This window comes from Chionomys nivalis, chromosome 14 (assembly GCF_950005125.1).
Source record: "Chionomys nivalis chromosome 14, mChiNiv1.1, whole genome shotgun sequence".
In the NCBI taxonomy this organism is placed as follows: Eukaryota; Metazoa; Chordata; class Mammalia; order Rodentia; family Cricetidae; genus Chionomys; species Chionomys nivalis.
Genome location: NC_080099.1, coordinates 26,578,754 through 26,601,530, shown reverse-complemented (window position 1 = coordinate 26,601,530; position 22,777 = coordinate 26,578,754). Strand labels below are relative to the sequence as shown.

The window sequence follows — 22,777 nt, the reverse complement described above, 5'->3', positions numbered from 1 at the left end:
TTGCTTTTGCCAGTGTCTGTGTATCTCTCATGGACTGCTGATGAGCTTTGACTTTAGGTAATTTCTTTAACTCACATAAATCTTAATTTTAATCTCTTTTAATTTAAAAAACTGTTTGATTTCTATTCTATTTTGACAGTTTTAATGTGTCCAGGCAATGCTTGCCTCCATGTTCATAAAGTTAAAAATCCTGTTTTTATCAGGTAAATGGATTCATATGTTTGTGATGAATTCACATATAAATATTAGCAGAATAATTTTTAAAAGAAAGAATGGAATTTTTGGTAATGACATTATTAACAAGTATAAAACACTTGTCCATATATCGGGTCCTGTTACATCTGCTTTCTGAGAAGATGAACTCACTGATAAGGTAGGCATGATTGCTACAGTAAGGGACACATTTACAAGCCTCCAGAAGTTAGTAGTTGAGTCCAAAATTGTGTGCAGTTAGTTATTAGTTGCAATTCATAGCCAGAGAAACAATGTGGTATAAACCATAGTAGGAAGATATAGATCCTAGAAGAAGGTGCAGCTGAGCGAATACCTTAATCCTACCCCTCACTTGTCACGTGATGTTAATTTGGTGAAGCAGTTAATGGAGAAGGTCTTAAAAGAACAGATGCTCACCAAAGGCAGAGGCTGGTACCATAGTGTGGTGGCACATACCTGTTCCTCCAGCACTCCGAAGTTTTACAAGTTCAAGGTGAGATGGATAACACCTTTCTTAAAAGGAAAACTATTGATGAACTAGGATAATCAGTCAGCACTTGTCTAGCATCTGTGATATGCTGGCTTCAACCTTGCCTAGCGTCTGTGATATGCTGGCTTCAACCTTGTCTAGCATCTGTGATATCCTGGGTTTACTCCTCAGTATGAAATAAATAAAATGGGATAGCAGAGGGTTTTTAATTATATTTTTCCATGATTGCAACAATTTTTTGATAATGCTTGGCATTTTCTCAGTTCTGTTTATTGGACATACATTATTCTTAAAATCAGAAAATTAAGCAAAGGCAGAACCCGAGTTCAAACCCCCAGAACTCCCATCAAAATAGGACATGGTGGTTGCAAGCGTGTTACCCTCTGAACCAGCTCCCAGGACATGGTGGTTGCAAGCGTGTTACCCTCTGAACCAGCTCCCAGGACATGGTGGTTGCAAGCGTGTTACCCTCTGAACCAGCTCCCAGGACATGGGGGTTGCAAGCGTGTTACCCTCTGAACCAGCTCCCAGCCTTTGCTCGGAAATCTTTCTGTTCGTTAACAACATTATTTCTCTTATAGATGCTCCCAAATCAGCAGAGCACTGGGAGAAAATGCAGCCACAAACATAGAGGAAACCAGAAAAGGCCCTAACGAAGAAATAGAACTTGCCTCTTTTTTTTTTTTAAAAGGCAAAAACCCCAAGTCACAGGTGTTTTTCACACAGAACCAAGATTATTCCAACATCCAGTCTGTGGGGGAATTAAAGACAGAGTTTTGACAGAATACCTTTATGAGGTATCTTGGTCTCAAAGCCCCATAGAAAGCATGGCTATTTTTGCGAAATTTATCTATGAAATATATGTATCTTCAGTTATTGTTATAGTTTTAAGTTCTAAAATGAAATAGATGTTTTAAAATCATGTTCAGTGACAACAGGCATGACTTCTCTCTGCCTCAGAAATGCTTAGGACTCAACTTGGGCAATTTAGTAAAAGCCACTAAATAATGTTCATTCTCTTTCTTCAAGAATTATTTGTTTTTTTTTTTTAATTTTATCACTCACACTCACTATAATCCAGATGTCTGTTTTTTTTTCTTTTTCTTTTTCTTTTTTTTTCTTTTTTGCACAGCTACATTGGCGAAATGGCTGAGTAGATAAAAGCAACGATGGTGACCTCGCATGGGCGTCTCAGCAGCAGGACCCATGGTGGAAGGCGAGACCTGACCCCTGAGAGTGGTCTGAGCACACACACACACACACTTACAGTGGGCTCTCTTTATACTCACATCACACACACTGCCTCTAAAAGGCATAGCCTTTTGGTCAAAGTGAGAACCACCTCCTCTTTCAATAACCAAAAACTAATCATTTCTAATAAATGCCTGTCAGGGGCTCTAAATTCGAAGCACCTAATCTACACTAAGAGGCAGCTGACAAAAAACCACCCTAGAACCATTTCCATAATGTTAGAGAGACTTGGCCTACAGTCATGGGGTGAACACTTTGCTAAAATAAATTAATATTAATTGGTGTGTAAGAAAAATTTACAGATGTGATGAAGAAATTCAGTTGCAAATGTAAATACTCTTTAAATGTAAAAAGTACCCATACCACAGCGAGTTTACACAAGACACAAAAGTCGAATAAGGAAGATAAACTGGCCTGCATTTTTCTGGGTGGGAGCTATATGGCTTTACCGTCATAAGCAGCACAGAGCTGTCAATACAGGGTAAATACAACCTGAGCCCTGGCCTTCGAAAGCAGCCTGTGAAAAAGGTATCAAGTGTTCTACAGTAAGTATGAAGAGAAGATGGGGGAGCAGGTGTCTCTCGTCCTTCATTGAGACCTGGTGGTGGGAAATCCAGTAGGCAGAGTCAAGTCCAAAGGCGGAGGAGGGACTGGGGAGAACAAAACCAGTTCCCTGTGGTAGGAACAGGACATACTTTAGTGTTGTGGAATAATCTTTTTTGTACACTAGATTGGTTTCATAAAACTCTGAACGGCCAATAGCTAGGCAGGATTTTCAGGGCAGAGAGGACGCTGGGAAGAAGAGGAAAATGGAGGGACATAGAGCAAGCAGCATGGGCATTGCAAAGCAAGGTAACCACGCCATATAAAAGAAGGCAGGTTAAAAGATAAGAGTTAATTTCAACTACAAGAGCTAGTTAGAAACAAGCCTAAGCTATGGGTCGAGTTTTCATGGTGAATAATAAGTCTGCATGTCATGATTTGGGAGCTGGCTGGCAGCACAGGGAAAGACTGCTACACTTCGGTGTGAAGCTGGAAAGATGACCGTGCAAACAGTCTGGAAAGAGTGCTGAGGTAAGACACCAGAATTCACTGCTCACAAGGGCGTGCATTCCAGTGACATTTCCAAGGTAGAATAGACGAAACTTAGTGACCTCTGCCTGGGATGTGGAGTGACTGTCCAGTGTGACTGTGAGGTCCTTGCTTTAGGAGACTGGATGATCCTGCCTCACTAGAAATATACCTAGATACCGGAGCTCTGAAAAACCAGCAGGTCCAATGTAGCGTGTCACACCAGAGTGTTAGTGGAGCAGTCAGACAACCTTGACCACGAGCAATAGAGGCTGAGACTCAGTGGAAGGATGGAGACGAAGAGATTTCAGTGCAGTGGATAAAAAGGACAACAGACATTAGGCGAGACTGTGGACTAGCCCAGGTGAACATTCCAAGTGGAATAATGGCATTCAAATAAAATAGAGGTGCTTTGTTTAATTGATGTCAGAGAGAAAGTTGATGAATTAGAAAAGTAATTTAAAGATAAATGTATGACAAAGAAAAAATATAGAGAGAAAATAGAAGGTCCGCTGAACTCGTCCCCAGTAAAACAATTATTTAAGCCACTTCATGCAGCAGTCATTTTAAGACTGTGAGTATTGTCCTACAGGCAACAAAGCAGCCTAGTTAACATTTCTTCAAGAAAGTCTTTGGCATCTCAGTAACAGCAAGAGTCTATGTCACTAGGAGCCACACCTTCTTCCTCCTTTTGAAGTGCTAACTTAGGGTCATGAAGCTCTCCATATACTCAAGGACAGCGGGCATGATAGATAGCCCTCCCTTTCTGTCAAGGCAAGGAAAGCAGGCAAAGACTCTAGTGTCCTCTGCTTGGTGTGGCAGAGGCTGACGTACGGAGACAGACAAAGGAGAGGGTCTGGCAGAGTGGATGCTATTCTGGCATCAGACCGAGAACAGGAGGGCAGACACTGCCAGGGTACCAGCATGATCCTACGCAGAGAGTTTCCCAGTGAGGACAAGCTGAGAAGACGCAGACCACTCCCTGCCTGCAGCTCTGATCCTGAGCAACTGCTCGGAGATTTTGCCCACAAAAACCTTTGAAATATTACATAAGTGATGTAGGAAAGAACTACGACTACTTTGAAAATGGAAATTTGCCCAATTTTCTCTCATAACTGAGAGGATGCAGGTGGCTTTATGAGGACAATGGGCGAAATCACAGCCCAGTTATTTATCTGGGAGAACCACAGAAAAAAGAACCCTAAGTACCTCAGAGTCTGGACTTAAAAATCTCTGCAAAGGGGCCTGGATTTAACTGGATCAGCGTGTGGAGCAATGTATGCCCCAAGACATTATAGAAAACAATGAAGTAATTAGCAGGCAATTAGTGGAACCCCACAAATGGGTGTAACATCAACAGAAGCAGACAGCTTAGCAGGGATCAGAAAAGGGGAGAGTCAAAGAAAGCATGGTTGAAACCACTAGCACCCCATGGTGACAAAGCCCTGGGTTTCTCCAAGAAACAAAGGAGAAGCATTCAGCTACCAGGGGAAGTTACTTCACTAAACAACTGTGTTTCAGTCTTGTCAACAGGCAAGCAGTGAGTAGCATCAAGCTTGTGTGCTGTGGAATCATAAACTTGTTATAATGTATTATTTCCTAAAGTTTTCAATAAAACCAGCAAAGAAACAGTTTGTAATGAGGGGGTTGGAAGCAGTCTTTGAGAAGCCCCAGGGGACCAGATTTGATACAATTCAAAGCAATCATTATTAAGATTTCGAGGAATACATAAATACATTCAAGGAATACATTCATGCTGGATGAGCACGGTATGATAAGTGTCTCCTAAAAGTGACACCATTCACGATCAATAATGATGAAATAAAGAAAAAGAACACAACAAACAGTCTAAAGCTGCAAGACAGAAGTAGGGCTGAGAGTAGACTGCACACAAGAAACAAGCCCCGAGTTTCTTTCTCTTTGTTTTCTTTTTTCAACAGATGTGTTGTGACACACATGTGGAGGTCACAGGAAACCTTGTGAGAATACGTTTTCCTCTTCCACCATGGGCTCCAGGGATCAAAATCATGGTATGAAGTTTAGTGGCAAACGCCATTACCCTCTAAGTTAGCTCACTGGGCTCATGTTAGGGTTAGGCCACTTTGAGAGCAGAACAGAAAAGATAAGAAAAGAAGAAAGAGTTAAAAGGAAAGGGGATTCAGAGAAATGTGGAACACTGTTAAATCCCTGAAGAAATAGGTAATAAGAAAAAAAAGAAGGGGGCTGGAGAGATGGCTCAGAGGTTAAGAGCATTGCCTGCTCTTCCAAAGGTCCTGAGTTCAATTCCCAGCAACCACATGGTGGCTCACAACCATCTGTTATGGGGTCTGGTGCCCTCTTCTGGCCTGCAGGCATACACACAGACAGAATATTGTATACATAATAAATAAATATTAAATAAAAAAAAAGAAAGAAAAAAAGAAGATAGTCACAAAAAAAAAAAAAAAAGAGAGAGGAGGGAAAAGCAAAAACAGTCCAAGAAATACTGGCAGAAAACTCTCCCAGTCTCATGGAATACATTATTAATTAATCTACATCTCTGTGGTGATTTAATGAGAATACTCCACAAAGACTTACATATTTGAATGCTTGGGTCCTCAGCTGGTGAAACTGTTTGGGAAGGATTGGAAGGTATGGCCTTGTTGGAGGAGGTGTGTCACTGGGGACTGGCTTTGAGCTTCCAAAGGCCTGTCCCCTCCTTCCCCTCCTTTCTTATCTGTGCCTTATCATTAGCTCTCAAGACGTGAGTCCTCAGCTACTGCTCCAGTGACATGCCTGCCTGCCTGCTCTCATGCTCCCCAGAATAGTGGCCATGAACTCTAACCCTCTGAAATTGCAAGTCTCTCCTCTGCCCCCCTTCAAAAAATTAAAAAATTATTTTCCTTCTTTATTTTTGTAAATTGTCTTAGTCACTATGTTTTATCATAGATAAGACAACCTCAAAGAAATTCACCACATCCAAGTCATTAAAAAACGGACTGAACCCTAGACACAGAGTGCAGCTGTTTAATCAATTGGAAAAAGAAAAAAGAAAAATACCTCTCCCACAAAAGAATTCCAATAAAATTCATGGCTTTCTTGACAGAAAAAAAATGATAAGACAAAATTGAGACTGGGAAAAAGAAGAACAAACTGATATTAAAGCAAGCCAAAAGAATTAAGTATTATAGAGAAATTAATGAACCTAAAAATGGAAAAGTTAACATCAACAGAACTGAAAATTTGTCCTATTCTAGATAGATAAAATTGGCAACTCTTTGGCTAGATTGGCCAAAAGAAGAGGGCACTGAAATTATGAACATGAGGAATGAGAGGATAATTATTGCTGGTTCTACTTAAATATGCTTGATCATGAAGTGATGGTCAATCATGTATCTATAATTCTAGACAAGGACAAATTAATAAAATGATACAAAGTATCAAAAATGTTTCTGGAGTAGTCTGATTTGTGACTATTGGGTCAGGGTTTGGAAAGAGTCAAAAGCATAGAAGGATATCAAAATAAAAGAAAACTGTAGACCAATACTCATTATAGATATAGGTCCAAAACCCTCAGCATAACACTGGCAGATTAGGTCTAACAATCTATGCAGAGAATTATACTCATCACTTAGAAGAGAAATGCAAGGATTTAAGCTGGTTCAATGTATAGGAATTAATCATCATAATATATACTATTAATGTAGTAAGAGTCGAAATCAATCTGATCAACTCAATAAATAGACAGCATTTGATAAAATCCAGTATCTTTTATGATAAAAACATACAAAAAAATCTAGAACTAGAAGGGAAATTTTAATCTAGTTAAGGAGATCTACAAAAAAGAAAGAGAGAAAGGGAAGAGAGAGAGAGAGAATAGATAGAAGGAAGGAAGGAGAGAAGGAAGGAAGGAAGGAGGGAGGGAAGGAAGGAAGGAAGGAAGGATAGAAGGTACAATTTCACAAGGATAAAAAAGGGTGTTTCTTTCTTAAGACTAGGAATTAAACAAAGAAAGCTACTTTGCCACTCTTGGTCATAGAGGTTTCCACCAGACTAATTAGGTAAGAAAATAAATCTCTCTGTTTTGGGGTAACATGATCACACACATATGCTCATGTATTTTCCACTATTACCTAAATAATAACTAGTTCTCCAAAGTTGCACGATACAAAATCGATGAATGAAAATCAATTACATTTCTAAACATTAGCAATAAATGATGAAAAATAAAATTAAGAATTCCATTTACCTAGCGAAAACACTAAGAAAAGAAATAGCAACACTTATATTCTGAAACATACAAAACAAGTTGAGGTCTTTTTAAAAGAAATAAATTAGAAAAAAACATTTACTGGAACAGAATCAACTGAAACAGCTTTCTTGATATAACTAGAGTTACCTGGGAAGAGGGACCCTCAAATGAGAAACTGCCCCCTCCCCCACCATCAGACTGGCCTGCGAGCATGCCTGCAGGGTGTTGTCCTGATTCATGACTGATGTAGGAGAGTTCAGTCCACTGTGGGTAGTGGTCAAAGATTGTATAAGAAAACAGGCTTAGCAAGTTAGGAAGCAGTGTTCCCCTGGGGTCTCTACTTCAGCTCCTGCATTAGTTTCTCTTGATGAAGGACGCTATCACTCTTTTCCATCAATAGCTGCTTTCTGGTCATGTCTTGAACACAGCCACAAAGAAACAAACCAGCTTGGACAAACAAAAGTAATTTATGATTATCAAACATCTTTTCAGAAATGTCTTCCACAAAGGTGAGTCAGGTCCAGAAGGAGGCTTTGAGTTATCTTTTCTGGCAAATGAGGACTCAGAAGTGCCAGGACCGCTTGCTGGAATACCAAATGTTAGTCTTAGGAAAATTTAGTATTTGACACACGTTCAGATCCACATCTGGATTGAGATTTGTGGGTCAAATTCCCCCAGGTCACTATGACTTATCATTTCAGTCTCCTGGATCTGGTCTGGTTAGCTCAACAAATCCAATCCCATAGGTACGAAGACCAAAGTGGTGAGAGGCGATAGTTGACTCCGAACTGCCACGAGGGATGCGAATAGCTATGGTCCAGGTTTGCTTTAGTGTCTTCCTAAGGTGAAAGGAACAACACACCCCAGCTCTGAGAAGAGTGACTCACAAGACAGTCATCTGATTTCCCGTCATGACAGACCACTGGCGTTGAAGTACCCCCACAAGAAGGAACTTTGCCCTAATTCAGGGTGACTTTGAACTAGAAAATGTTAAGGCCATATTTCAAGATCCGCTGCAATCAGATTTTTTTAAAATGAACAACACAGAAATCTCCACAGAGCTTTCAATGGAATGACTGGATGAACACGTTTAATAATTTTAGTAATTAATTAGTATTTTAAAAATTAGGTCTCTGTATCATGCAAGAAACTGACTTCTTTCTATTTGCCAAACTGCACTATGGGAAATGAATCCAAATCGAGAATCCTCAATCCCTACGGCACTGCTTCCTTCTCTGAGGCGTGAGCCCATTTTCCAGGGAAGTGGAGTGGGAAGATAGCAGAACTCGAAAGAGACAGGACACACACAGTAGAGGGAATGCAGAGGGCATAGCATATTGGTCCTCTCTGGGGACTTCACAAATGCAATCCAATGTGGAGACAACCTCCTGACAGTAGTACCTGCACAGATCCACAGGGCCTAGAACTTAACAGAGGGTCTGGCTAGGGACTGTTGCAAAATCTGATATATTCTCATTTAATACACAAACATGGTAGGGAAAGAAAGAGAAAAAGTAGAAATAAAAGGTTCAAATACCACAACAGCATCAAGGTTTGAATTACTGGATATTTAGACTTTTCATGGAGATGCCCCAATACCTTCAGTTGCTCAGTTCTTTCAGAATCTTCCGATGAGCTACTTGTCAGCTTCACTTAGTTCTTTCTGATGGGAGCTCTTTCCTTCAAGTGCCAGAGCCACACCCTTTAAGCTGCCTTTTTTAAAAATAGCCCCTTACATGCTGCCTCTTTCACAAACATTCTTGATGTAAACAAAAGAAATCCATCATGTTCCTCTGGCTTCATTCCAAATGTACTTACTTAGCTTTGCAAAACCATCAGCATCAAGACGTATATATACATTTTTTAATGTTTAAATTTTTTTTTTTTGGTTTTTCGAGACAGGGTTTCTCTGTGGTTTTGGAGCCTGTCCTGGACCTAGCTCTTGTAGACCAGGCTGGTCTCGACTCACAGAGATCTGTCTGCCTCTGCTTCCCAAGTGCTGGGATTAAAGGCGTGCGCCACCACCGCCCGGCTATAATTTTTAAATATCATTAAAAGTGACAGCACTCTAAAAGAGGAGGTATTATAAAAGATAACACGAGAAATAATAATGTAAGTATGTATGCCTTCATATATCTTACTCCGGTCTGCACACAGCCTCACTAAGCCCTCCAAATCTCTCCTTGAGTTCCTGGATAAAACACAGCTCAACTACAGCAAGATATGTCAGAGGCTTGTCTCAAACAACTGAGATTCTCCTCTTCAAAATCTAGAGGAAACTCTCTGTACACACAACTTTTAAAGTTTATTCGAATTATTTCTAGTTTATGTCACAGTACCCAAGCTGGTGTCTGAAGTCACCACACTCTGGGTCTTTCCTTTTGCTGTCAGCAGGTGTGTCTGTGCTTCTGGATTTGAGGTCATCAGGATTTGAAAATAGAAGATGTGGAAAAATGCTAGATAAAAGTAGACTACTTTCGAATCCCGTGTTGCTGTGTCAGAGGGAGGCACACAACTATTCTAATGAAATAATTTGAGGACTTATAACTTGAATTAAAATAGCCTAAAAGTGAATATCATCCCAAAGGCCTTCATTTGGGACTTTGCAATAAGAAAAATCAGTATTAGATCCTGGGAAAAAATTAAAGAAATGATTTGTAAACTTCTTATTTGGTTACCAAAAAAAGCACCCTGGGGTGTTTTAAAAGGACCATGTGTAGGCTAGTATTTCCAAACCTCCAGCTATAATGGGATTACTTTGGGGGCTTGTAAACCGCTGATGGTTAGTCAGGCTTGGGTCCCACTGTTTACTTGACTGAATGCAAGGGAGGCTCCTGACGGCATCTTTATGGTTCCCTGGTCTGTATCATTCTACTGAACCAGAACTTCCAGGGAACCAGCATGGGAACAAATGTTTCCGTCAAAATATCCAGGTTATTCTCATGACTGACAACCAGCAAACGCAACGTCTTTGTTTTCCAAACGACAATTTTACTTACAAGTTTGAGGAACACAATAAACTGTCAGATTCTGATAAAGTGTCTACTGTAATGTTCTGAACATTCTTTCTTTCCCTTTTAAGATGAAAATGGCCTTGTTCAAGACCGGAATGTGCCGTGTGTGCTACTTCTAAATCAGATGAAAATATGCAACTTGACCCATATGGAAGGAGTTTACATGCATTAAGCTGGGACATTAAGTACGGTCATGGGAAACATGTGTAACCCACAGAAGAAGAGGCACCCATGGAATTGGGGTTCCTGGTTCCATTAAATGTACCTAATGTGTTGCCATCATCTTACTTGTAGATATCAGATATAGGAACACAAATTTTATCGTACGGGAAGTACCTACACTTGGCTTTCTGTATGACTTTAGATAGATTTCCAAGTCAAAAATTGCCTGTGATGTCAATGTCTTAGGGGGAAAAAAACCCAGCAAATTGAAAACATATAACAGACTCTTTCCTTTCCCATGGACACTATAAACAACAACAACAACAACTCAACAGAGGTCAAAACAAACAACAGAGCAAAACTTATCGCCAGTACCTAATGAAGGAAATAGCCCCAGAACGGCATCACGATGATAGTCCAGGATCGACACAGAGGCTTTGCAAACCTTCCCCTGCAAACAGTATAGGGGATGAGGGTAGAGACTCAAACCCTGAGAAAGTTCACTAATTCTCCATAGAGAGCTGGATTTGCCTTTAGCTTATGAACTAGAGAAAATGTGTAGGAGTAGAAGCCCTGCTACCAATATAGCATCGCACTGGGAGGAAAAGCCAAAGTCCTAGACAGCCCCAGCCAGTCTGATGGTTACCAGATGGGAGGAAGTTATGGAAGACGCAATGATCATCACCACACAGGGTCAATTCTCTCCAGTATTAAACAGAAGAGAATAAATGAGGAGTGTGAAGGTGGGGGTGCAGGAAACAAGGTGAAGCCCTTTACAATATGGGAAAAAGGGACTGGGGCTGGAAAGAGCTGGGGGAAATCTGAAACCATGCAGGCAGAATCTCCTCACAGCCAAGGAAGCCACCAGGCCTCATACCTAAAATGGGGGCGGAGCCGGCACCACTTGAAGAATGCCTTTGAAAAGACAAAGGGAATCATCTGGACACAGAGTATAGAGCTCAGCTCCTTCCCCCAAACTACCAAAGCCCAGCTGAGGTCTTCTAGCCCCGAGGGCTTAGGGCACTGAGCACCTGAAACTCCTGGGCCTCCCATAAGAGTTACAGACCGGAAACAATGTGCAGAAGAAACGCCTGGGTGATATTTAAAGGGAGAGGAGGAAATTTATCTCCTTTGCCTAGCAACCCTGGACAAAGTCACCTGTTTTTATCCTCTCCCTAGAGGGATAAAGGACAGGGTAGGAAGTAGTTAGCATGTTAGGATTCTTTGTGTTAACCCGAGGCACACAGTAGGCCGAGGGGCCAAAATTGTTCCATTACTGGGAGAGGAAAAGAGTAACAAGGAAACCAAAACAGAGGCAGACGGGCATTCTTGGCACTAAGTAGGTCTCCGCTAAGAACTATGCAAGGAGATGAATTGAAGGTCTATAGAGATGGCTTAGCAATTTAGAGCAATTGCAGAGAACCTGGGTTTGGTTCTCAGCACCTGCATGGCATCTTGTAAACATTCCTAATTCCCGCTCCAGGGGATCTGATGCCCTCTTTTGACCTCTGCTGGCACCAGGCAGACATGTGGCACACATACACACATGCAAGTAAAACACCCATAGACATAAAAAAGTTTTAAAAAAAAAAAAAGACTTTTTAAAAAGAAAGTGAATTGACTAATAAAAGGCCGGCAGCGAGGTGACAAAACTTAAAAGAAAAACAGGAAAACTCCAAAAAAGATAAAGAAAGAAATTGAAGACAAAAGCAAATTATTATAAAACTGCTAGTTGGTGAAAAGATTATATAGGTTAAAAAAAAGACTTACTGACAAAGATTAAAACAATTATAGAGCAAATAGCAGGTTAAGTTTATTGATAAATATCAATATAACTGAAGTGGAAGACCTAAAATTGAACCCAAACATATAATAGAAGAAAATTTCCGTATGTTTTCAAATAACCATTATTCCAAATTGATCATTTAAACTTGTATAATAATAAAGAAGAATATTGTACATTATTAAAAAGCCAAAGTATTCAATCTTACAGAAAAAAATAGGACATAAAAAATAAAGTTTGATTCAGACTTATTTATGACATGGTCAGTGAAGAAAATAGTTGTATTATGCCCAAAGAAATGAGTGGGGAACATGGAAAACTCCAAAATTAAACAAACACCACTTGGAACTCAACCATGAGACAACAGGTCCACATTCTTCACAAGGAGAGAGTATCCATGTGCAGAGATCTAAGGGAAGCTATTCCATAATAAAATCTAATGGGCCAACCAGGCAGGGAGAAAAGGAACACTGCAATTATCTTTCAGTTCAACAGCCAAATTCTCCTTTCAAAGAGTCAAGAACTAAAAATAAAAGTTATTTATTCACATGGTTAAGTGATCTAAGACTCTTCATTTTTTATATAAAAATTTACAAATGTTTTTGTCCAGTCATATTTCTCTCTGCTTCAAAACCTCTCTTTAACACTTCACGGTGGTGACATTTTCACCTTTCCTGTCTTAACATCTCACTTTTCTCTCTGGTCTGCACAGGCAGGTGTTTAAAGGCAGCGCTGTGACTATCTTCTCACCCACGCTCTCGCCACGGAAAACTCCCCGGCATGGGCATCTTTACCCCATCCCTCTGCATAAAAATGTGTCTCTTGTCCCTCTGGCTGCGAGAGAGATTTTTCTCAATATCCTTACCTTTTTAGTAATTTGATTATGATGTTCCTTGGCATTTTTAATTGTTTCTTTTCTTAGGGTTCATTGGTATTCTTGGCCATGTCAGTTTCCAACATTAAAAACCTTTGGAAATCTTCAACCATTATTTTTATTTCATCCAGCCCTCTGATAACTCCAACCATGTGTGCTTAATTTTCTAGAATTTGGCACAAAGCTCAGTATTTTCCCCTTACATTTGATGACCTCTATGCCAAATTTCCTGTCAGTCTTATCCATATAATGCAAATCTAAATATTCTGTTCGGTTTCCACACTGCTATTATTTTCTGTAGCTTTGTGGACAAACAAAATACCCTAAAAACAATCGTTACAATGTCCAGTCTGCAACTCTAACATTTGCTATCGGTTCGGGGTGACTCTGAATAAATTATCATCCCTTATTGTTTCTTTACAAGAAATCTTTACTTGTCAATAACTTAATAGATAGCATGTACTGTCAGCATTTTTCTGCGTATTTGGAGCTTTGGTATTCACATAAATAATTCTGAATTTAGAAATGGATATTTGATCCTCTGAAGTATTTACCTCCCACAGTCAGTAGCCAGGACCAGAATAAAATTTGTCCTATAGCTAGTTACTCTCTTTATTTCTTAATACTTTGGTCCTTAAATCCTTTCCTGGGTGTTAAAATCAATACCCCAGAAACTACGTGACTTTACATCTTAGATTGAGGGACAAGCACGTTCTCAGACGTGTGCCCAGAATATTATTCATTTGGCTGCTTCAGGGTGGCTGCTCCTCTCGTGACCTCATCATGTTTTGCAGAGAGGGTGAATGCTGTGGTCCTGATTGTACATTCTAGTTCTTTATAGAGGTTCAGCTCCTCTCTAGTGTCTTGTCCTAAGAATTCTAGCCACCATGGTCTCCTGCAATCTCAGCTGCCTTACAGCATTTTAGGGAGTCTATGAGGCTGTGCCTGTGTTCCTTCTGACTGGAATACAACACGGGAAAGCCCAGCAGCTCACTGGGAAAATCAGGTAGCTCATATTGTTCATTCATTTTTCTTTCTCTCACCTCATGGCAGGGAGAGGAACAAGGCTGCTCACCTCATGGCACTGAGGAAGAAAAGAAAAGTTCCTCCTACAAAAGCCATTAAGGTCATGAACCCATCAATGGATTCATCTGACAGAAGTTGAAGACTTTACAATCCTATAGTCTTCCACACATAGAAGACCTACCTATATTGTAGACAGTGAGGACCAAGCCATTATGTAGTTTTTTTTTTCCTTTGGGGGACATTTACAAGCCAAATCATAAAACTTGCTGTCCAATATTTTTGGAAGTTTTTGTCTCAAATATTTTATTTTTTCCAGTACTTTCTTTCAATGAGAAGGGTCAATATGGCCTCCACTTGTCTATTCTGATTACAAATCAAAGACTCCATTTTTTGTTTTTATTTTTGTTGGTTTTTCGAGACAGGGTTTCTTTGTAGCTTTGGTGCCTCTCCTGAAACCAGCTCTTGTAGACCAGGCTGGTCTCAAAATCACAGAGATCTGCTTGCCTCTGCCTCCCAAGTGCTGGGATTAAAGGCATGTGCTATCACTGCCCGGCAACTCCATTTTGTTTTAAGGTGATAAATTTTGAACATTTTTGGCCATTACAAAAACAAATTTTGAGTGTATCAGTTCAGAGGTAAAATCTGAAATTCATATACAAAAAATAAACTCATTTATGTCAGATAGCAGAATAATTAAGTGCCGGCAAACCATTGGCTTCGTGTGAGTTTTCATTCTTTTCTGTAACACACCACTGCTATCCTTACACAAACTGATTGATCAGCACGGTTTATGTCTAGGGAGATGGCCTACATGCTGCATCTGAAGGTGTGCTTAAGCATGGAGGTTTTGAGGCTACACCTCCTGTGTTAAAATTTTCCTTTGTTTTCACCTAGTAGCTTTGTGGGTTTGAATAAATGGCCTTGTTTCATTGTGGACCACTCCCCCTTCTCTTGTAAGAAAATTTTAAAGATGCTCTTTGGGCTTGAGGAGATGATGCAGCGGGTCAAGTGATTGCTACCCAAGAAGAATGACCTGAGTTCAGGTCCAGTTCACCCATGTGAAGGCCACACGTGGTATATGTCTGTCACTCCAGTGCTGAGCAGAAACAAACAGATCCAGCCAGTCTGGCCAACACATGAGCTCCAAATTTCCAAGATCTAAGATCAAAGACTGATGGAGGAAGGCAACCAGTGTCAACCTCATGCTTCTATAACATACACCCAAATGTGAGCACATACACCCCATAATTAATTTTTTAAAATTTAATTAAATTAAAAATGCATTCTTTGTGGTATTACGATTAAACACTTCAATAAGTATTATTTCTCAATATTACACACATACTTTTCTACTTAATATTTATACTAACAGTCTAACTTAGGCCTACATACATCATACTTCAGTGAGTGTATTATATAAACTTTATACTGGATTGCTACACTCCAACTGATATATGTGTCTCTTCCTAATTCCCTTTGCTGCCCTCTTGCTTCTCAGTCTACATTCTGTCTTGTCTCCCCAGACTGACCTTTGAGGGGAACTACTTTCGAATCCTGAAGCCACTCAGAGCACTTCCCCCAATGCAGACTAAATAAAGAGCAGTTTTTGCCTCTGCCTTTCCAAACACATTCAGGTCCATTTTTTTTTTCCTTCCAGCCTTATCCTGTCTCTCATTGACTGTGTATTACGGCCATGCTAGATAAATAAGCCTCCAAGGACATTTAAGGACCGTTATTAAGCACTTCTTGTCCGGTTTCTTCTGTTTGGCATCCCACAGGCTCACAACACAGTGATGCTATGGCTTCAATTCCACTGCACCATATGAAATCCAAGGAGCACAAAGGCAAGAGGAGAGGAAATTCTCTGCTGTTGAGAGATTACAGTCAACTGAATATGCACACACAACACAAGGATAGGCACAGTTACTTTATGGAACTTGGATAAACAGCAATAAATAAAATAAAAGGGGTATATGTTTAATGGTCACTTTGCAGATGAATGGCTTCCTGAATTGTTCAAAGACCCCTCTTTGTGAAACTCTCAGGACCATATTCTATGCACAGGGATCATATAAACTTTAAAGTAGTCAAATGGAAAAAAATACACTAAAGTAATTACGGTATTTGGGATAACAAACTTGTCAAAACAATAATGTGGTGCCTGATCACTCAACTATGTAGCAAGCCACGTAGTGAGAATGCTAAAGATTTCCCAATCAAGTTTACATGGTCACAAAACGACAAGGATGAAACCGGAGTCCCTTACAATTCAAGTCACCTGAACCAGAGCAAGAAGTGTTGAGAACCCCAAGTTATTTCCCTCCCCCACACCACCAAGCTCATCATTTCTAAGTGTGCATATCCTAACTTGGCTTCATGGATTTTTATACTTATAATGCCTTTTCTGGGCCAAACACTGGCTAGAAAATTTCTTAATTAATTCTCCTTTCATGGAGATGAGATGCTCCCAAATGTTCCTACTTATTCCAAGTCCCCCTCTAATAAAAGGAATAAAAGAACCATAAAACTTCACCCCTAGAACTTGGCTCTCATTGGTTCTTCCATTTGAGACTTAATTATGAATAAGAAACTGCCACACAGATCTTTTCGATAGTTTGGAGAGTCACTAAAACTATCAATGTCAGCACCCGTGAGATGCCAGGCATGACATGATTGTCATCTGATTATCAGAGACACTTTCTCCCCGAGTAGCAGCAGATGTCAGGGAGGGCAAGCAATGCCACATGAGGGTAATACCAACCTTTGAATTTTCACTGCACCCAACCTTCCTGAAACACAACAAGTAACAGTGGAAGCCAGCTGTGTGGCAGGCTCAGGGATCATGTGTCAGGCTTTACGATTTTGAATCCTCCCAGTAACTCTAAGGCTACATTCACTCCTAGAAACAGGTAATATTTGTTTTGGAGATTTGGGTAGAAACTGTATTTGTCATATAACACTCATCCATCTGTACACAGATGTATTTAATTCCTTTCAACAAACTCTTACATAACAATATTTTATTCCAATTAAATTTTATGAGTTTATATATGGTATGGCAGCTTTGCATAGTTTTCAGACTTGGTAACTTCTAATGTCATCTGATTTGATCTTGAAGTGGGTAAATATCTTATTCAGCAAATGTACACAGAGAGTCTTAAGTTAAGAACAAAGAGGTGGGAATCAGGGCCTTTTCTAGATGAGCCTGTTCAGGAAAGGATTTTCTCCAAGACCCAAGTTCTCCCTTGACAAATGTAAGCATCACAGGCCTTGCCTACCACTGCTTCTCCCATCTCCATCGTTTTGAATATTTTCTTCTTTCCCTTTGTTTCTGCTCTTTAGCATCTGCCTTTCCCCCTCCTCCCCCCATCTCCCACCCTGTCTTCTTAATGGCATTCAAGATAAAGATGCCATCAGAACGAGTACCAAAACATAAAGTTCTCAGATATCTTCTGGTAGTCCTCTGATGCCCACTTAAGTCTAAGTTTAGCTTTGAGGGTGCAAAGTTATAAAACGTTCTTCTTACTGACCTTCCCAGAGCAGAAAGGCATGTGTGTGCACTGGTGAGACGTGTGTGCTCACTGACTTAGAAGTATATGTGGTTTTAACATTTACACTCGATAATCTCTTGTCTTTACAGTTTACATCCCACTAAATTTTCAGTGTGAAAGAAAAGGATCATGCCCTTCTGAAGAAAGAAAAAGCTGACTTAGTTCACTACAGCAACTCTAATGGGTTGTGGAGCTTAAATAGTTGCTGTCATAAGATGAGCTATACTATCGCCATCATATCCATGTAGGGAGTAGTCTGCTGGCATTTTACACCACATTTGCAGTACTGACAAGGGAACTGTTTTAATTCCCTTCAGTTGAGAAGTATCCCTGAGCTCATTATTTCTTCCCATTCCTATTATGGTATCTACCATGGGCACCATACCATTTGTTTAGAGAGGATTTTTAGTTCTGGTCCTTAAATACACAATTAGCTTCTTGTGAATAGGATACACACTGTTTCTTTATAACTACATTTCCAAGTACTCAATACTTGATAAGTTCTTAACAAATATTTAAGGTTATTTGAGTAAAAGTTAAACATCCTGAACCAATGTGGTTTAATTGTAGTCATATATTCTAATTTGTGGCTGTATAAGTACTGCACATTAGCAGATTAAAGGATAAAAAGAAATACCAAAAGCATGAAAAAAATAGACATTTAAAATATTTTATATTAATAAAGGATTTTCCAAACACACTAGACAAGGAAGCAATCACCAGAAAGTTTTTCCACAGAAATGAACAGAACACGTCAAAGTCTCTGTTGTTTTGGCCAAATGACAGAAGATGGTCTGCCCAGACACATACAATGGAGGGACTAAAGCTGGGTCTTGAATTCGATTGCAATCTCATGTCCTCTGATGGCATGGGAAGTCCTTCTGTACACGTGTTTCTTTTATTGGTTAATGAATAAAGAAATTGCTTTGGGCCTATAGCAGGTCAGAACAGAGCTAGGTGGGGGAAACTAAACTGAATGCTGGGAGAAAGAAGGCGGAGTCAGTGAGATGCCATGTAGCTTCCAGAGGGGAAAGATGCAGGAGGAACAGACTCTACTAAGGCAAGATCCTATTCTTTGAAAATACTTTCTGAACAATAGGAAAGAGAGATTCAACTTATTTAGTACCTATATAGCACTTAACCCTGAGCCCAGGAATTATGAATAACTTGAATTTCTCTTTTTACGTTGTATTGTTTTCTAAATTATTTTATACTGTACCATATCACTGCTAATTACAAAGTATAAAAAAGTATAGTTTAAATAAAAAGTATTGCATAGGCATTTCTTAGAAGTATCATGAAAGTGTCCACCAGTTTATTCCTTCACCATACCGTCCAGTATTTCTGCTCATATTATCTAGTCTCTGTGTTACTAAAATACTGTAGGAACCCACCGTGCATCCATTAGAATAAATTCCAAATCTTGGAAATCAACACAGGCTAACAAGTATATGAGTTCTTTATAACTTGGATTTTGTCTATGTAATTCCCAGAATCCAGAGAAACTCCAAGAAATTCTTGTTTTAGAAATATAAACAAGGTCTAAGTACTTTAGTGACTATTACTATTACCTTATCTCTTAATCTCTTGACATGTGAAGGAGTGAACTAACATGCAGGCAATTCAGACTTTTTTTTTTTTTTTTTTTTTTTTTTGAGACAGGGTTTCTCTGTAGCTTTGGAGCCTGTCCTGGAACTCACCCCTGTAGACCAGGCTGGCCTTGAACTCACAAAGATCTGCCTGGGATTAAAGGCGTGCACCTAATTGAGACCTTTTTTTTTTTTTAAAAAAAAAAAAATGAGACCTAACGTTGCACTCATGTCTACTCTAGTGGAGACCACGATGAATCTGTTGCAGAAGGTGTTGCTCTCACATTCGTACTGAACCAGATAAGACAGGATGTGTATGCACATTTTTTTTCGATTTATTTATTTGTTGTTCTGTTTTTTGAAACAAGTTTGCTCAGCATAGCTCTGGCTGTCCTGGAGGTCACTTTTTAGACCAGGGTGGTCTCTAACTAGGAGATCGGCCTGCCTCTGCCTTCCACATGCTGGGATTAAAGACATGTACCATCATCACCAGGCTGTGTATGCACACTTTAGGTGTCTGGGTTAGGTAGGAAAGAGACAGTGAAGTATTCAACCAATCATGACGCTAACAACGAAATCCCTGCAGGTAGACATGAGTCAGAGCCCTGTGGCTCCAAGGCACCAGGAAATATCAGAGTACTCTGCTTCGGCATCCTTTTGGACAGCGAAATCATGCCTCTGTCACTATAACTGTATGATTTTATGAGAACTGCCCAAACATGGAACCGGTCCTATATCATTTTCCTTCCAGGCATGAAAGCTTTGCTATTACAACCAATGCCACTGGGAACTTGGTCTCACAATCCTACGTCTTTGCAAATTAATACCCTGGAAGGATTTTTTTTCTTGAAAACATTGATAGGATAAAAAGCAATCCTTTAGTCACTCTTTAAAAAGTATCTTCTTGTGGTAGTGTGGAGAAGACTTAAACTTTAAAGACAATGTCACTATGTATCAGGGTATTTGAAGGTTTATAGAATTAAATGCTTTTCTAAGAAAAACATATTTTACATGACAAAAATAATCTGTAGTCACAGTTTATGTGTAACTAGAAGGGTGTAGCATATATTTTTACCAGATGCTCGTAGGGAAGCTTCAGGGGAAATTCAATCATTAAATAAGCATTCACTGAAGTCAAAGAAATTTTAAAAAGAGACTGGGCCGACCACATCGGGAATCAAAGAATCATTTTAGTGTGTCTACACATCCCTTACATGGGCTCACTTATTTCTGCTCTGCCTCCCTGAAATTCTTGTTGTTAAGTAATAAGGTGCTCTCAGGATGGTGACCATGGAGGCTCGCTATATAATGCTGATTTCTGTTTCTGCTTTTCCTCAGGTGCATGGGAAGTACAAGTTTTTTCATCTGTTTTGTGAAGGAAGCAAAACTAATTGAATATTTTTATGTGCTTTAGACGCAGCTGAGCTGTCTGCGTTTTACAGTCAGCATGGTACCACAAGGCCTCTCTCTCTTTTTCTGCTAACTATAAAAGGTCATTGTGTGTATCATAAAGACAGGAGACTCCAGAGTTTCAGCTTACAGCTCCAAGACTCAAGTTAAATAGCTTAATCATGCCAGTCATTAGCTACCCTCAGTGTTTGCCTGAGACCAGAGAGCAGTCTGCCAGAACCCAGATAGTTGCAAAAGCAGGCCTGCTTAATGTGAGTTCTGAGCCCAGGAGGCTAGTTTAAAGGAAAATTATATGTATTCTACAATAAGGAGGGGAAATGTCCTTGACTTTAAGCAGCTCCTTTTTCCCTTATATAGTAGAGAACATGTATTCTGAAATCAGTAATTGAGTAAAAGCACGAACTTTAACCATAAACAGGCAAATTAGCCTATTTACTCAACATAGATGGGTAACTCCTCTTGTATATAGCACTTCCAATAGTTCTGAAGAGAGATGAGGAACTCTGATTTTATTAAAATTACTATGACATGCAAAAATTTTACTGAAAAGAAAAAAATGCATCCTTAAAATATTAAAGTTCATGGCTGCAATTTCTAACTGCGTGTTAGAAAGAAAGGAAGCTTTTGTACTTGCCTGACAGAAGGGCAGTAATTAAAAACAATTCGAAGCAAGTTTTTAAGGTCAGTTCATGAACTGATTAATTTTGTAATTTCTCCTGAAATCACACTACAGTGCATGTGAACGCTGAATAACTCCACTGGAGTCAGAGCCAGTGAATGAGCGACTGTCAGAGAACAGTGACGTCATACCTGGAAGCCTGGGCTGGAAGACTCCAACCAACTGTACCAGTTAGGAACGAACTTTGTCACCTGCTTTGATGAAAGAGCTGCAGAGCCTACGTGAGCGACAGAAAGCAGCTAGCATTGCTTCCACTGGTTCTGACTGGGTCTGCATTTTTAAGATTATTATCTTCTGTTCTATGGTCTCTAAACCACATGGCTTAGGAAATCTGTATTATTTTATTCCCATCAACTTGGGCTAACATTTCTCAATTCATTTTCCTTTCCCCAATAAGAACATCTGGCAAAAGCTTTAGAACTCATCCGAAGAATAATGATAAACTCTGTCATCTGTGGAATGTACTTTAGTCCCAAGAAATCTCTATGACATTAGGAATAGCACACATATCTCAGTGTGCACACACAGACATATGTTAAAAGTTTTCATGCATCAAACTTCTCAGGCTTCACCATTTTCATTCTCAAGAATGAAAATTACCCTGAATACCAACATGACATTTTTTTTTTTTTTGGTGAGGATAATGATTTAGGTTTTGAAGTACAAGTTATCTTCACAATTCCAAAGGGTCTCTGCACATATACCTGAAATAGTTCATTGATATGAACTCCGTACTCTTTAGTTTTTAAATACTAAAACTAAAGGCTCTGTAACTTCAGATGCCCAGGGAAAATCACTTGAAGATGTATATAACAATATGACAATGTAATATTACCTTTAATCTAAACTTACATTTACTCTAATGGCTCAGTGCTATGCAGTTAGCCATCACGTCTGATGAGGTTTAGCTTCTTTGGTGGACCATGACCACAGCTGTTCTCAGGCCCTATGGCCGCTACAGCATCAATGCTGGCTGTTCTCAGCAGCTAATAGGGACTGGTTTTAATTGCTATTGGAATCACCGTCAGCTGGTTTAACACCAGCTTTGATGACTGTTTACGGAGGTGCAGCGGTCAGTGCAGGATGCTTTCTTTGAGCATCCACTTCTGGAACTCCTTTGTTTTGCCCAAGGGGAGTTTGGCTGGGTTCACGTACTCAGCCGTCTTCTGCATGCGGCTCTGGGAACGCTTACCTCATACCACACTGCAGGAATGGGTGCTGAATCCAGAGTCACCATAGTAACACTTTCCTTTGTCATAGACTATCATGCAGAACCCAAGCTTAACCCCACCATCATGAAGCATCACTGACCACTATGGCTGACCAAGAAACAGTTAAAGAGAGGCTTCTCTCTATAGATGGGCCAAAGAATATGTTGCCGCAGTAATGATGACAGTCCTCATACAACCACAAAACAAACAACAAAACACTCC

The 22,777-nt window shown here is 39.8% G+C and overlaps 1 protein-coding gene across 2 annotated transcripts in view; it reads right to left on the bottom strand.

Moving 5' to 3' along the window:
• Positions 1-22,777, bottom strand: part of Fbn2 (fibrillin 2) — a 189,094-nt gene that overhangs the window by 151,368 nt on the left and 14,949 nt on the right. The gene's annotated exons all lie outside the window — the stretch shown is intronic.